We start from the raw sequence: 15,013 nt of genomic DNA on the forward strand, positions 1-15,013 counted from the left end.
ATACTAATTAAGGGATAATGTTTCTTTGTTATTCATATGGAACCTGAGCATTCTGTAGGGTGTGGTGGTCGTCTGCTCATTTTAGCCAGCTGGAGGACGTCACAGCGATCATCCGCTCCCCTCCTGTACAACACCACATCACTACCGCTGTTCATGAGGCGAAAAGGCTCGTCATTGCGTCACATTTAAAGAAATGTGTGGCTTCAAAATAAGGCCACACAGTCAACGTTGTACCAGACGGCGTGCAGTGCAGGAAGTTGTGCTAACCAAGGCCATTAATACTATTAACAGTGCACTGGGCGAATGCTTCTTGGCAGTGGGCAAATATCTGCCCATGTTCTTGAAAGTCTGTGTAACACACAACACCTTCTTTCTGTGGCAGGATTGCGCCTAACACCAATGGAGACCAATGAAGCAAATTCATTTAAAAGTTGTGTATATTAATGGCGTGGAAGGCAGCATGATTAAACAAGGTTAATTTTGTACATTAAATTAATGACGTTTCTAAAGATGATCACCACGCGCGGGTCACACACTCCATATTTGCTATTATCAAGAAAACAAGTGTGCAGTGCACAGTAGACAAATATGGACTTTTCACACCTTAGGCCAGGCCTATGAAACACAAGGACCATTAAAAACAAGTGCCCTCCGCTGATCTCTGTGCTTCAGCTGCAGGTCACGACTTGGAACACTGTTCAGGGTAACCGGGCCTGCCTTCCATCTCCCGGAGTTCGGCAGTCTTTTTTTGTTCCTTCCTACGGCCTACGTGCTCCCTCGTAGCTAACAATCGTTTCAGCATTAATAACAATGGATCACAAGAAAGCCAAACTGTGTTTACTAATAAAATTTAATACCGGAATGCCCCCACTTGTCTTTCCTTCACCTGAACTGACGGTTTGCTTTTATCCCATTTACATGCATTTATAATTTCTCTTTTTTACTAATGACAGCATTAATTATTTTTATCACCTTATCTTACCGGGTCTTTGTCCCCTTGGATGTTATCACTCGGATGATACCTGCCGCTTTTCACGTTAGGTTACAGATCCATTTATTTTTTAAAGAGAAGGCTTTACATGGTAAATATTGAATTGATATCGGTTTGTTTTAAAAAGTGGTTAACAACATTAAAACTGGGACTTCTCTCTAAATAAAAAAAAAGTAAACGCCCAGTGTGTGTCACAGCTGCAATATGGTTAGCTCGTTTCTAAGCACTCAAAATTTTGGCAAACAAGGAGGCCTACAGAGAGTTACTGGATTTTGCAGAGGATCACACTGTTTGGTTGATTCATGCGCGCTGGGATTCAATGTTAAATAAATCGCCGCGTTCTTCAGTTCAAGCTTTTTTCAACATAGTCTGAGCACGAAAACTTCACACTAATACCCAGCAGCGAGAAACCCAAGAGCTAAACAGAAGCAAAATGTATCCCCCCATCTCTCCTCTCATAATGCCAGGGGCCTGGCGAATGGGTTACTAATATGCACAAGCAATTACTGCCGCAGCTTCCTGCCCGGCTTCCCTCAGTTTATTGTCCCAGACAAGGTCAACAGTCAAGGGAGCAGGCAGAGAACGAAGTGACTTCCCACTTTGATCTATACCTGCTATGCGACCCACACCAGAAGAATTCTGTTCACAGTGGCATCCTTCCTGTCATCTATCCGTCCATTCTTTGTGGTGCATCTACCTATTCATTCTTTCACTATTTCATGCAGCTATCGGTGCGCAGTTCTATCTATCCATCACTCGCTCACTAATTTATCCATCCAGTCATCCTTTTAGGCATTCATCTTTTCACCCACTCGTCCTTTATCATTTCTTTAATTTATCCATCTAGCCTTTCTGCCTCCCCTCACCCATCCATTCATCTACCCGTTCACACATTCACACATTTATCCATACCTACACACTCCAGGCCATCTATCTTTCCTTTTACCCATCTATCCATCCATCCGTTCACCCATTGATTACCTCACCCTTCAATCCATCTCTTCTTTCATGCATCCCTCTGGACTTTCACCGTTCTAATTTTCCATTCATTCATCCATCCTTTCACGTTTCCATCCATCATTACATCTGTCCTTTCACTCTTCCATTGAACCACACTTTAGCCTTTCCTTCTTTTCACCTTTACTTCTTTTCCCCATTGTTGAAAAAAAATTTCCTTCACAGATTCTCGCTCTTTTTTTTTCCCTTTTTAGGTTTCGCCTGGCGAACAGCCGCACAGCTCTGGGTGTGTGTGTGTGTGGGGGGGGGGCCTCTGGGTGTGTGTGTGGTAGTAATTGCTGTCTGCTGAGCTCGTCCATAGGGTTCAATAGGTCTCACATTTGCGAGACATTAAGCTAATGGCAATGTAAAAGACAATGCCATTTATTTATCTGTTTTCAAAACCAACACATAAATACAAATTTTGTCATTTACAATGCCAATAGCTCTAACTTTTCCAAAGGCGAAACCATTGCATTGTAAATGCTTGTTACGACTTGAGATGTGAAGAAGCTTCTCCCTGTTTCTCCTCTTGTGTATGCCACAATCGCTGCCAGGTGTACCCTTCGCGAGGATGAGCTTAGCTTAGCCTTTATTAGGTGCGTGAGGTACCTTAGCACCGTAGATTCCCTGGTCAGTTTTCTATGTAGTTTTTTCTTGCAACACCATTGAGTGAATCTTTTCCATTTTTCCCCACAGCACTTGCGTGTGCTGGGCCTTCTTGCCTCTCGCAGCACCCGCAGGGTGCTCTCTGGTAGTTTTAGATGTGCGAACTCTAAATCCTCAGGAGCCAGGCTGAGAGGTTGAGGCTCTCCGGCTCTGGGTGTAGAACTTCTCAGTTTTCCATGGAGAGTAGGTCTCTTCTTTTCGAGAACTTGTGGGGGGGGCCCTGTGCCATCTCCATTATCTGAGAGTACCAGGTCTGCCTGGCCCATTGTGGTGCCACCAGGATGAGCGTCATGTTGCTCGTCATGCATTTGTTGAGAACCCTGGGGATCAGTGGTATCAGGGGAAACGAGTAGGCAAATGTTTTTGACCAGCTTATCCATAGGGCATTCCCCTGTGATAGTGCCTCTGGTTGCCTGGATGCAAAGTATTTTGTACAGCAGACAAGCTGAACTTGCTCATTTGAAGGTGCTCTCATATGCAATAATGAAGAAAATGGTGGCTCAATTAATTAAATTATTTGCCCACGATCACATCATTTGACACCAGTTTATTGGTCAAGACACAAATAGGATGAGAAGATTTTTTTAAGCCACTAGACCTGTAGGTCAAGAATCATTTGTATGATTTTTCGAGGCCTGCAAATGATTGGGAGCAAATTTTTAAAATATTCTCATGAGTGGTTTAAAGCCACTCAGAAATATGCATATCCCTGACCAAAGCAAGGGACATTTGAGGATAAAATATTAGAACATATTGTTGCACATCCTAAAAGTAAATTTGCAGGAGCCAAATTGAAAAAGTGAGAAGCAACCCTAGCTTTATGGAGAGTCTTTTGTGAAGTCTGAAGACTTCTCAAAAGTTGACACTCTTAGTACCCCGTTTACTTCCACACTTTCACATGACCCTATGAGTACTTCTCCCAAGGTATCTGGTATATATCCAGTGACGCAGCTACAAGAAGCCGCAGTCGGATATGAGAACCATGAAGTTGAAACCCCTTCACAATCCCTAAAAGAATTCCCTAATAGCCCGCCCAAAAAAATTAAAAAGCCAAAACAAACAAGCACTCCAAACAGCAAGTAAGGGTGGGTGACTCCGTTTTCTGGTCGACTAGAAGCACGGTTCACACTGCATTTAGATCCAGTGTGAGATGCTGCGGTGGCGCAGAGGGATGCTGCGGTGGGGCGGAGTGATGGTGGGGCGGAGTGATGCTGCGGTGGGGCGGAGTGATGGTGGGGCGGAGTGATGGTGGGGCGGAGTGATGGTGGGGCGGAGTGATGGTGGGGCGGAGTGATGCTGCGGTGGGGCGGAGTGATGCTGCGGTGGGGCGGAGTGATGCTGCGGTGGGGCGGAGTGATGCTGCGGTGGGGCGGAGTGATGCTGCGGTGGGGCGGAGTGATGCTGCGGTGGGGCGGAGTGATGCTGCGGTGGGGCGGAGTGATGCTGCGGTGGGGCGGAGTGATGCTGCGGTGGGGCGGAGTGATGCTGCGGTGGGGCGGAGTGATGCTGCGGTGGGGCGGAGTGATGCTGCAGTGGGGCGGAGTGATGCTGCAGTGGGGCGGAGTGATGCTGCAGTGGGGCGGAGTGATGCTGCAGTGGGGCGGAGTGATACTGCAGTGGGGCGGAGTGATGCTGCAGTGGGGCGGAGTGATGCTGCAGTGGGGCGGAGTGATGCTGCAGTGGCGCGGAGTGATGCTGCAGTGGCGCGGAGTGATGCTGCAGTGGCGCGGAGTGATGCTGCAGTGGCGCGGAGTGATGCTGCGGTTGCACGGAGTGGATGCTGTGGCGCGGAGTGGATGCTGTGGTGCGCGGAGTGATCACCACCATGTTGTTTGCATACAGAGAGGCAGTATAGCAGTATAAACCGCTAGAAACTGAAGGAGGTCTGCTTGTATTTTAAAGTACACTATGCTATCTGGATGCTATATTAACATATAAGGAGATATTCCGGTTTGAATTGATCAACCTTACACTCAAGCTATCTACAATTAAGACACTTTACTTCAAACCATTTTTTACCGCTGCCTTCTAGTCAGGGTCTCAAATTTCCATTCAGTGTTTCTGGAGAAGGGACATGTGACATGCTCTGAAAACAACGAACGCCCTAGAGAAATTGCTGTACTACTACTCTTACACGAACAAAAACTGAACAAAAACACGCACGGAGATTAACAGAATTGCACTCCCCATTTTTCGGTTTGTATTGTTAAATAAATTAAAACTGCAAAACAATTAGCATAAATGTAACTGAGCTTTCACTCAAAGCTCTCAAGGAAAGAGGCATGCAATGTGCATGTCTGCATATTAGGCTACCCCTGTGCATTTACAAAAAAAGTGTTTGAAACCCAAACTTGCAAGCCTTAATGGGAGAGATGCTGGGGGGAGTGGGGAGAGGCAGAGAGGGGAACAGGAGGAGGGACATAGGAGAGAGGGTGCTGAGTATATTGAGGGCGGGCGGGTACAGCGGAGACTGCATAGACGCGAGGACCATCTGTTTACAATTAACGCCAACGAGATAATTGAAAAAAGATGGCATTAATGCTCGCTCCCAAGGACCCTAGGCCACCAACAAAGAAGGCGGGACAATCACCCGCCTTACACCAATTGCGAGGTGTTTTTTTAGTTAACACGCATGCACAAGCCAATTGCAAGTTAGGGGGAAAAAAGCACATGCACAAGCGTGTGTTTAGAATTAAAAAGCTCTTACGTAAAGTCTCGCAGGGCAGCGCAGGCGAGCTGGCTCAGCGAGACCTAAAAAGGGTGATCCTATGGTCCCGAAAGATTACGGACTACTTAGTCTGATGGATGTTGGGGCCAAGATATATGGGGAAATACTATTGAATAGTCTAAAAGTATAGACTGAAGAGAGGAAATTGCTTCCAATAGAACAAAGGAGCTTCAAAGAAGGCTACTTCACCATTGATCACTGTTTAAGTCTCTAGGCAATTGCTCGTAAGTCAAGTGAAGTTGGGGTAGCCATGTATGCTTGTTTTTTTGATTTTTGATCAGCATTTGACATAGTAAACCAGGAAATCTTGCGGATAAAATTAAAAACTACAGGAACCCTAGAATATCTATTGAGACTCTTACGAGATGTCCACACCAATAACTGGGCCAGAGTAATAGTGGGCAAGGGGTGGTCTGTCAAGGAAAATAAGTATGGAGAATGGTTTGCATCAGAGATGTGTGCTAGCTCCAACAATCTTAAGCTGTATTTAGTTGGTTTGCCTAAAACCTAAGAGTCTGCACGGTTGCTTCACCTGAAATGGTGGGAGGATGCCCACATCCATTGCCTCCTCTCCGTGGATGATTTTATAACCTTACGCAGCAATGCAATTTGCATTAAAAGAAATTAGAGGCATTAATTAGGTATTGTGGAAACAATGACATAGTAATAAATTCTGATAAGACTATGTAGGAAGCTGGCTCTCTATATACTATACCAAAGTAAGGTATAATGTGCACCGAGTCCAGTGGAACCCCAAAGGTAGGCAGAGGTAACAGTAGATAGCACCTAACTCTCTATTTGTGGTAGTCAGCGAGCAGTAAGGAAGGCTTTATCAGAAGGTAATGTTAAGCATTTATTGTACACATCAGGCAAGAAATGACTTTACACACTCAAAGACTGAGCTCTGACCAATTGTTTTGTATGAAAATATTGCTTTTTTGTATTTTATTTTGAGAACCAAGCAGGACTTGGTGCAGGTTAGTAAATATAGTAATTTCAGACTAATACAGTTGAATGTAATTGAATGCAGTTGTCTTTGTTACAGGTAAGTCAAATGTTCAGAAACAGGTAAAGTTATTATGCAATTAATTTTCAGATTACTTTTCTACTCAGTGCGATATGCCTAGATATCACACTGGGACATTTCCAAGATAAAAGGCAAGGAAATTGTTTGTTTTCAAAACGCAGTTTGTTAGGTTCCCATACAAAATACCCTCCAAACAAATTTTTCAGAGGAAAACAGTTAATAGTCAATGCAATCATATGAAGAAAAATAGGGTTATCGTCTTCTAGGGAAGTAAACAGTCTTGTGGGTTGAGTTTCTGGGTTTAGAAAAAGGGCTTCCCCAGGTCAAGGATGTACTCAAAGAGCACCTTCAGGGCAGCCGGGTGCAGAGTGCTGAGGCCCAATGTTATCCAATGGAGGATAGGGGGCCTCTGGGTGGTGGCTGCTCACAGGCACGGCACTTGGATGTGGGAGCAAATCTCCAAGGGTTTAGCTCAGGGCAAAGGGGGATCCAAGATAGCACACACAGTGCACCAACAGCGGCACTGGGGCGGCCAGGTGCAGGATTGACGTCTGGAGCCCTGTTGGTTTCAATGCGGGGGGCTCTGGTCAGAACAAATGCGGGGGGCTCTGGTCAGAACAACACCGGAGGCTCGGGCAAGAAGATCTTCTGGAGGAGACCACCAGTTGGAGAGGTAAGTTGGGATGTCATGGGATCCCAGGACGCCATCGGTTAGGCCATCCAGGGCTATGGGGTACCTACGCACAGTCACAAACCTACGCACCCACTGACAAACCACTCATAAGGACAGTCCTAGACCCAGAGGTTACAGGGACATTATAGTAAGGCTGACATTTCTCTCTTACAAAACCAGAGAAATTCAGCAGTTATAGTTAGCTGGGCTAACTATAAAACTCGTGCCCCAGCAAGGCACTGCTTAGGACCTCACATTTACATCACTCATGACATAGCCAGTGACATCACTGATGACATTTCAAATGATATCACCAATTACATCATCCACAGAGTCTCCGACACACCCACATTTCATACACCCACTCCAACTTCCATGCTACCATTCTCAAAACCATTGCTACACCCATACCAGCACTTACACACCCACTCACCGATTCATAGGTCTACACACATCCACTCATATACCATACATCCATTCACACAGTCACCCATAGAGCTACTCACACACCTACTCCCTCGCCCAAAGTCCATCACACAGCCACTTACTCGCCTATAGTTGTACACACACCCACTCATTCATACAGATACTAACACATACTCACTCGCCTATACAGTCACTGACAAGCACACACTCACCCATACAGCCACTCACAGAGTCACTCAAACTCCATCACTCACCTATACTGCCTTTCACATATGCAGTTACTCACCCAAATACCATTGACATATCCATTCACTCAGACAGTCATAAACATATTCAGTCACCCACACATTGTCTCACAGATGCGTTCACTCACCCATGCACGCACTGACTCAACAACTCACTCATCCATGCAGGAGTGCAAACACCGCATCACCCACCCACACAGGCACTCATACACCCACATAGGTACTCAGACAACCAATAAATCACCCATACAGCCACTCACGTACCCAATCACCAACCAAAACGGCCACTTAGAACACCCACTGATACTCTAATAAACCTTCGTATATATATTGAACACTCAAACTTTAAAAAAACACTCAGTCACTGGATGGTGTTATCAGTGATGTCATTTGAGAGGTCATCAGTGATGTGACATCAGGTTATCAGTGATGTAATATGTGAGGTCATAAGCAGTACATTGTTGGGGCGAGGGCTATGGTTGGCTCCGCTAACTATAACTGCTGAATTTCTCTGGTTTTGTACGTGTGACTTGGCAGTTCAAGCTGGACTGTTCCCATGAGGCACAGGGTCATGACTGATTTGCATATGGCCATGTCTGAACTGGGGTGGCTTGGTGAGCAAAATAACGATGGATTAAACCCAGATCTGTGACTGGTGGTGAATGTTTTGCCATTGTGCAACATTCCGTCCATCATCTTGTGTGTTTTGCTGTTCACCCTATGTGGGAAGGGTATGCCCAGACGTGGGTCCCTTGCTCACTATGCCACTGGAGTCAAGCTATCCTGGCTGAAGACGGCTGATAGCCAGAAAATGGTCCTAGGATGCTTGATTCCGGTCCAGGGAAGGCATGACTTGGCAGTTCAGGCTGGACTGTTCCTATGAGGCACAGGGTCAAGACTGATTTGCATATGGCATGTCTGAACTGGGGTGGCTTGGTGAGCAAAATAACGATGGATTAAACTCAGATCTGTGACTGAGGGTGAATGTTTTGCCATTGTGCAACATTCTGTCCATCATCTTGTGTGTCGTGTGAAATGTCAGCCTAACTAGAACGTAACCTTTGTTTTTTCTGTAAATTTCAACGGTTTTTAATTCCATTTCCTAACCATAACATCCCTGCAACCTGTTTTTCAGTGAATACACATACACACACTATAAAATATTATACTGTGTTGCCTACATACACTCTTTTTGGCAGTCTAAACAGAGAGAAGCAAACCATGCCTTTATCACGAGGACCACTCACAAACCAATGGAGTAGTAAGGCAGAAGTGTGACGAGTGTGCACAAAGATTCCCCAGAAACTCCACTGGGATGTTTTGATTATCCCTGTAGGATTACCACTGGAAAAGATATCATTTTAAACAGAAGCGTCCTTAAAAAAAAAACATTGATTTAAAACCTGGGAGACAGCAACCCATAGCTAAACTTACCTTATACAGAACTTGGATTCCTCACTGCATGGTGCTGTCCTGGGTAAGGCAGATTTGTATATGGAGCCTGATGTTGCCAGCCTAGATAGAACACTTTCTGTTAGTTGGATAACACACATTTAAATAAGCATACTCAAGCTGTTCTCTGTTAAGTTAAACTTACAAATTTACTGTCAACAGGCTAAAATACAATCACTTTCAAAACTCTGTCACATGATCAACAGCATGCCCCACTGCAGAGGTTCCATAAACTTCCTTCTACCGACAATAAAATCAGGTAAGCAAATTAATATAAACACCAGTTTTACATGAACAGTGAAGAAAAAAAACTGAAAAAGAGTCATGGTGGTTTAATTAGGTGAAGTTGAGATTACGTAACTCGATGATATTTGGTTCAACACTGTCAGTAGATCTAAAGGCAGAGATTGCCCAGCAACAATATGAACTCAATGTATGCCACACAAGCCTCAAAAATCATAAAAATATTACTACACATGCAAGTCTCGAGACTTGAATAAATGTACGGTGTTCCAGTACCAACTGACATTGGTAACTTATAATTAGGGCTCCCGGTGTTCCGTTTAAACTGATTTTTACATATAAATACAGACGAAAAACAAGTTTTCCTTTGTCTGTATTTATAAGTAAAAACGGGAAAATACTAGTACATTCTGTGGCGCTGCCGTGCTCCAGCAGAGAGTTGCAAAACATGATGGCATGGTGATTGCTCACAGATTAAGTATGGCCCCTGGTGTTATCAGCATTTACAACAAAGACTTCTTGACAAGTGAATGGTCTTTTAAAGACCTGTGAAGTACGCTGCTGCGGCTGACAGCTCAAAATCTGTCTGTGTGTGTGCCCGGGAAGCTCAGCCCTGTCTACACACATGACATTGGCGGGAGGTATTGTCAGTGCTTTAAATGGGCCTGCACTTCCAAATTGTTCCACCTGGAGTACCAGAACTTCTCCTTATGAGCAATGTTTGTGAAACCCTCTAGCGCCAAGAAGCCCAATCCATGAACTCATTTTTAAAAATGCTGTTGGAAGTACCCAGCCCGTCCCAGCGGCCGCTTAGTAGCACCTCCTTGCCAGTTGTAACTATGGGAGATTTGGACAACAGGCGGCACACGTGTGATGACGTTGACTCAGGAGAGGGGTGTTGAAACCCTGCTATTTTCTATCTAATTGGTCTTGGTAACCCATAGGAATGGACCTTAATGTAAAGAAATCAACGCCTCTCGGCGTCTGTTACTGTGTCTACTAAAAGTGGAAGTGCTTTTGAAACGTTAGACCCTGTAGTAGGCGCTAGAAGCGGCATCGGCGGGTGACGTGGGTGGCAACTGATATCGACAATATTCAGATAAATCATTGGTCCAGTGCTTTAATGTAAAGCGCTTTTACCCGTTTAGGTAATTAAGGTTCTCTCCTAAGAGTACACATTTGAAACGCCCCAGGCAACGTTTTTTCATAATTCATGGTGCCAAGATTGTGGCTTCTCGGAGCTGCACAGGTTTTGCCAGCTGCGCAATGGGTTTGTGGTATGACGCCATTAAATGCCTCAGCACCCCGTTTGTTTCCAGCTGCACTCTTTACCATGAAGCACAATTTGATTGTATCTGCATTTTTCACTGTCTGTGACTGTTGTAGGTAATTAAACAGCGGCCATAGACGCAGCATCTCCAGATATTAAATCTGGGCGAAATTAAGGGCAAGGAAAATTCTGGGACATGTGAGGGCAGTAAGAGTGGGGTGGCGTCTTCTGCAGTGACCCTGAAACTGCCCCTTAGTTTTTATTATTTTCAGCATGGTTCAGCAAAGAATGTAAGTGCAATGCTTGAGTTAAAAAAAAAAAAAAAAAAAAAGTTGCAAATTCCCTAACCGCCCCTACTTCCTTTCGCTACGAAAAACTGAAGCGCTCAGAGGCAGCATTAAACACTATACTAAGGCTGCAAACTTGAACACAATGACTGGATTAGCTCAAAAGTGAAGATCGATTTTAAAAAAGTTTAACTTTTAGAATTGGGTCACTTGAAATGGAGCACCCCACATTCGAGTCTAAAGGAGTGACAACATGGGATTATAGGATTTTCTCTAGAGTGCAAACAGAGTCCAGTTCCACGCAGGGCTTCCGGCCAAGGTCGAAGACCTGTGCCTCCTTCCCTCACTCACCAACACACACACAAACTCCTGATTGTGGTCGGTGCCAAATCCACACTTTGTCGGAATGCCAATCTTAGCCCAATACAGGGGTTTTTCAAGGTCGCCCGCGCTTTCAGGAAACCAAAGATGCTGCTTCAAACAGGGCTGCACGAGTGGGTCTATAAATTGGGACCCCCAAGAAAAAAATTATCTAAACGGCACTGCATGGGGTGCATTGTAGCCCCTTAAATCCACTTCAAGTGGGGGGCTACAATGTTAACAAGACCCCTAACTTTGACCTGGATATGGGGGCAAAGAGGCTAAACGAGGTGACGGAGAAATTATTAAAACCGAAACGACAATGCAAAAAGGTGAGAGGAAAATTGAACGAGGGTGCAAAGAAGGGAAAAGCGTGCCAAGGTAAAGCATGCATGAAATACAGAAAAAAGGAATCCGAAGGAAAGAGGACACAATTAAAAGGGGGCAAATGAAGGTACAATGGAAAGAATGGCTTCGAGGAAAAACTCAAATAAAATCAATAGAAGGGAAAGAGAAGGAAATGTACATGTATCAGTGCGGCTCCGTAGGAAGGCTCGGGACCGCTCACTCGCGTAGTATAACGTTCAAACTGGGGGAAAGTTTTTTCCCCCGTTTTTTTTTTTAGTTTTATGTAGCGCGAACTAGACCCGAAACATCGATCATCAATCACAAGTGCTTCACATGAGCACCGGTTTCGTTACACAAGGACACATTCAATTTGGTAGGCACTAGGACAGCGTTTCCCAAACTGTGGTCCGCGGACCCCCAGGGGTTCGTGAGACATTCCCAGGGTGTCCGCAGGACTCGAGTACCTGTCGTCATAGTGAAAAATAAAACGCCCATGCGTCCTCACAGCACACAAAAGCTGTGAATGTTGGCGCAGGGGCAGCGAGACCACAACAATACAATCGGGAGGCGGGGGCAGCGAGTGGGCAGTCAGGGGGGCGGGGCCGCAGGGGGCACAGCGGCTGGGGAAACGAGTGGAACAGAAGGCAAAAGGGGCACAACGAGTGGCATAGAAGGGAACAAAAAAACGAGTGGAACAGAGGGCAGAAGGGCACAAATACGAGAGAAAAACAAGTGGAAGAGGGGAGAAAGGCACAAAAAAACGAGTGGCACAGAGGGCAGAAGGGCACAAAAAACGAGTGGAACAGAGGACAGAAGGACACAAAAAACGAGGGAAAAACGAGTGGCAGAGGGCAGAAAGGCACAAAAAACGAGGGGAAAATGAGTGGAAGAGAGCAGAAAGGCACAAAAAAAGGGAAAAACTAGTGGCACAGAGGGCAGAAAGGCACAAAAAACGAGTGAAACAGAGAGCAGAAGGGCACAAAAAACTAGGGAAAAATGAGTGGCACAGAGGACAGAAAGGCACAAAAAACGAGGGAAAAACAAGTGGAACGGAAGGCAAAAGGGGCACAAAAACGAGGGAAAAACGAGTGGCACAGAGGACAGAAAGGCACAAAAAACGAGGGATAAACAAGTGGAACGGAAGGCAAAAGGGGCACAAAAACGAGGAAAAAAACGAGTGCCACAGAGGGCAGATGGGCACAACAAACGAATAGCACAGAGGCAAAATACAGAATACAGAAATATAGGGGCAGCTAAGATCAGAAGCAGAACGGGCAGAGAGGCACAGGGGCAGCGAGGGGAACAGAAGGGAAAACCGGGCCGAGACACGGGGCAGCGAGGGGTACAGAAGGAAAGACCAGGCAGAGAGAGCACGGGGACAGCGAGGGGAACAGAGGGAAGAAAAAGGGGCACGGACCACGTACAGGCAACGGGGGAAGACAGACAACAGCAGACACAACAATGAAAATACAGGCAATACAATGAAAGAAACAAAATGTTGAAAGGCACATGTGTATAGGTTAACGTTACTTGGCAGGCAGGTAAAAATAGATGCAGCCAGGATCAGCAGTAGGATTTTTGTGCTGCTGTCTGATTGCTCACTTTCCACAGCCCTTGGGTACCAATAAATAATACACTTCTGTATGCATACATGTCCATGCCAATAGACCCAATTCAGGCTGTCTCCCTCTTGAAATTGCCCCTGCTTCAAAAGACATTTTTAACAAGAAATTTAAATTGTACAAATTGCTTGGGGGTCTCCGGCTTCCAGTAGTGTTTCAGTGGGGGTCCTGAGGAGTCAAAAGTTTGGGAACCACTGCACTAGGAGATTAAGTGATTTGCCCAGAATCACAGGATGTGAAGTAGAGCCCGAGGTTCGAACCTTGGTTTCCTAGCTCCAAAGTCAATAGTCTAGCCGTGAGATCACATCTCTGTTACCAGAGACACCAGGTGTTAAGTGAGGGTGCTTGCATTAGTTGAGCTATGCAGGTCAGCCCAGAAGGAATAGGTTTGACGGATAGGAGGTACTTCCTAAGAATGCTTCACTTGCATGCCAATAACCTGTTTATTGCTCACTGAAGGATGTTTCTTAGCGCTGGAGTACATTTACTTATAAGCTTTTCCATTTCTGCTCTTCCTGCTGGTCTGATTCCACTGATCTCATCCTCAAATACAAAGCCTGAAAATTCTGATTCTTCTGCAGTAAATTGACATTTATAACAAGTCTATGGCTTTTCAACAGCACCCGGTGTGTCTGAAAAGGTGGTTATTTCATGTGTGTCTATTGAAGACTTTCATAATAAATCCACTGACTTGCAGTGATGGCAAATATATATATTTTAGGTCTGAGAAAGGAGTCTGTGTGAAAGAGCACCTTAATTCAAGGGGTCAGTATTTCAAGTGGTCAGTGTAGTGGCCATGGTTTAAATGTGGAAAAATACAGATAAAATGCCCAAAAAAGAAATATGGATAAATACAGACAGAAATGGCAACAACAAAAAAATACCATAAAACAGAGAGCCCCACTTATAATGTACAACCATACCTGCTTTGGTGCACAGGAGGGTATGACAGATTTGTCCTTACCAGATTTAGGTTTGACTGTTTCAACCGTTTGGTCAGCTTTCCTGAGGTTAACGACTGGTCGAAAAATGTATGTCTTTGTCCGTGTGATAATTTTTCAACTCAATCAACTATCCATATGACTTTTTTCTGTAAATTGTATTTTTAGGAAAGAGCTAGATGGATTATGCCATTTTTAAAACAAGGGGGATGGAGGCAGTGTCGTCCGGCCTTTTTACATTTACAATTACGGAAAATGTGTATTGTATGTCCACAATAACTGCCTTTCTGAAAAGTATAATAAGGAAAATAAAGAGCTTAACTCTGTAACAGTGTGTATTAATATATAAGAAGGACGTGATCAGTTGAGGTATTCTACCTCTAACGCGGCAATCTGCAGCTCGCAATTAGCCCCTGAACATTGGACTTTTCACTGTGGGGGTTGTGGCAGTTATGAGGGGACCCGAGGAGAGGCTTTGGAACCAGGGGACAGCGGGTGGACTCATTGTGTCCTGCACAACTCTGGGCTCCGCAACTATGGATTGCAACATCAACACTCCCCATACTTTCACCTACCTGGGCTGTTGAACATTGCGGCATTCTGGGAGTTGCATTTCTACGAGATACCAACGAACTGCAACAGGTGGTCGCCATCGCGAAAGGGGAGGAGCGGACTCGGGCCAATCATTCAAAAGGCAGCAGACATTAGCACACTGTGTTTTCCACTTCAGGTGTT

General features: G+C 45.1%; 1 protein-coding gene across 1 annotated transcript in view; it reads right to left on the reverse strand.

Moving 5' to 3' along the window:
- TBPL1 (TATA-box binding protein like 1) overlaps positions 1-15,013 on the reverse strand; it is a 280,230-nt gene that overhangs the window by 237,885 nt on the left and 27,332 nt on the right. Inside the window, exon 3 of the mRNA XM_086927040.1 lies at positions 9,190-9,270. The gene's annotated coding sequence lies outside the window, so the exon portion shown is untranslated. The remainder of the gene's footprint in view (positions 1-9,189; positions 9,271-15,013) is intronic.

Source organism: Lissotriton vulgaris, chromosome 6 (assembly GCF_964263255.1).
Source record: "Lissotriton vulgaris chromosome 6, aLisVul1.2, whole genome shotgun sequence".
In the NCBI taxonomy this organism is placed as follows: Eukaryota; Metazoa; Chordata; class Amphibia; order Caudata; family Salamandridae; genus Lissotriton; species Lissotriton vulgaris.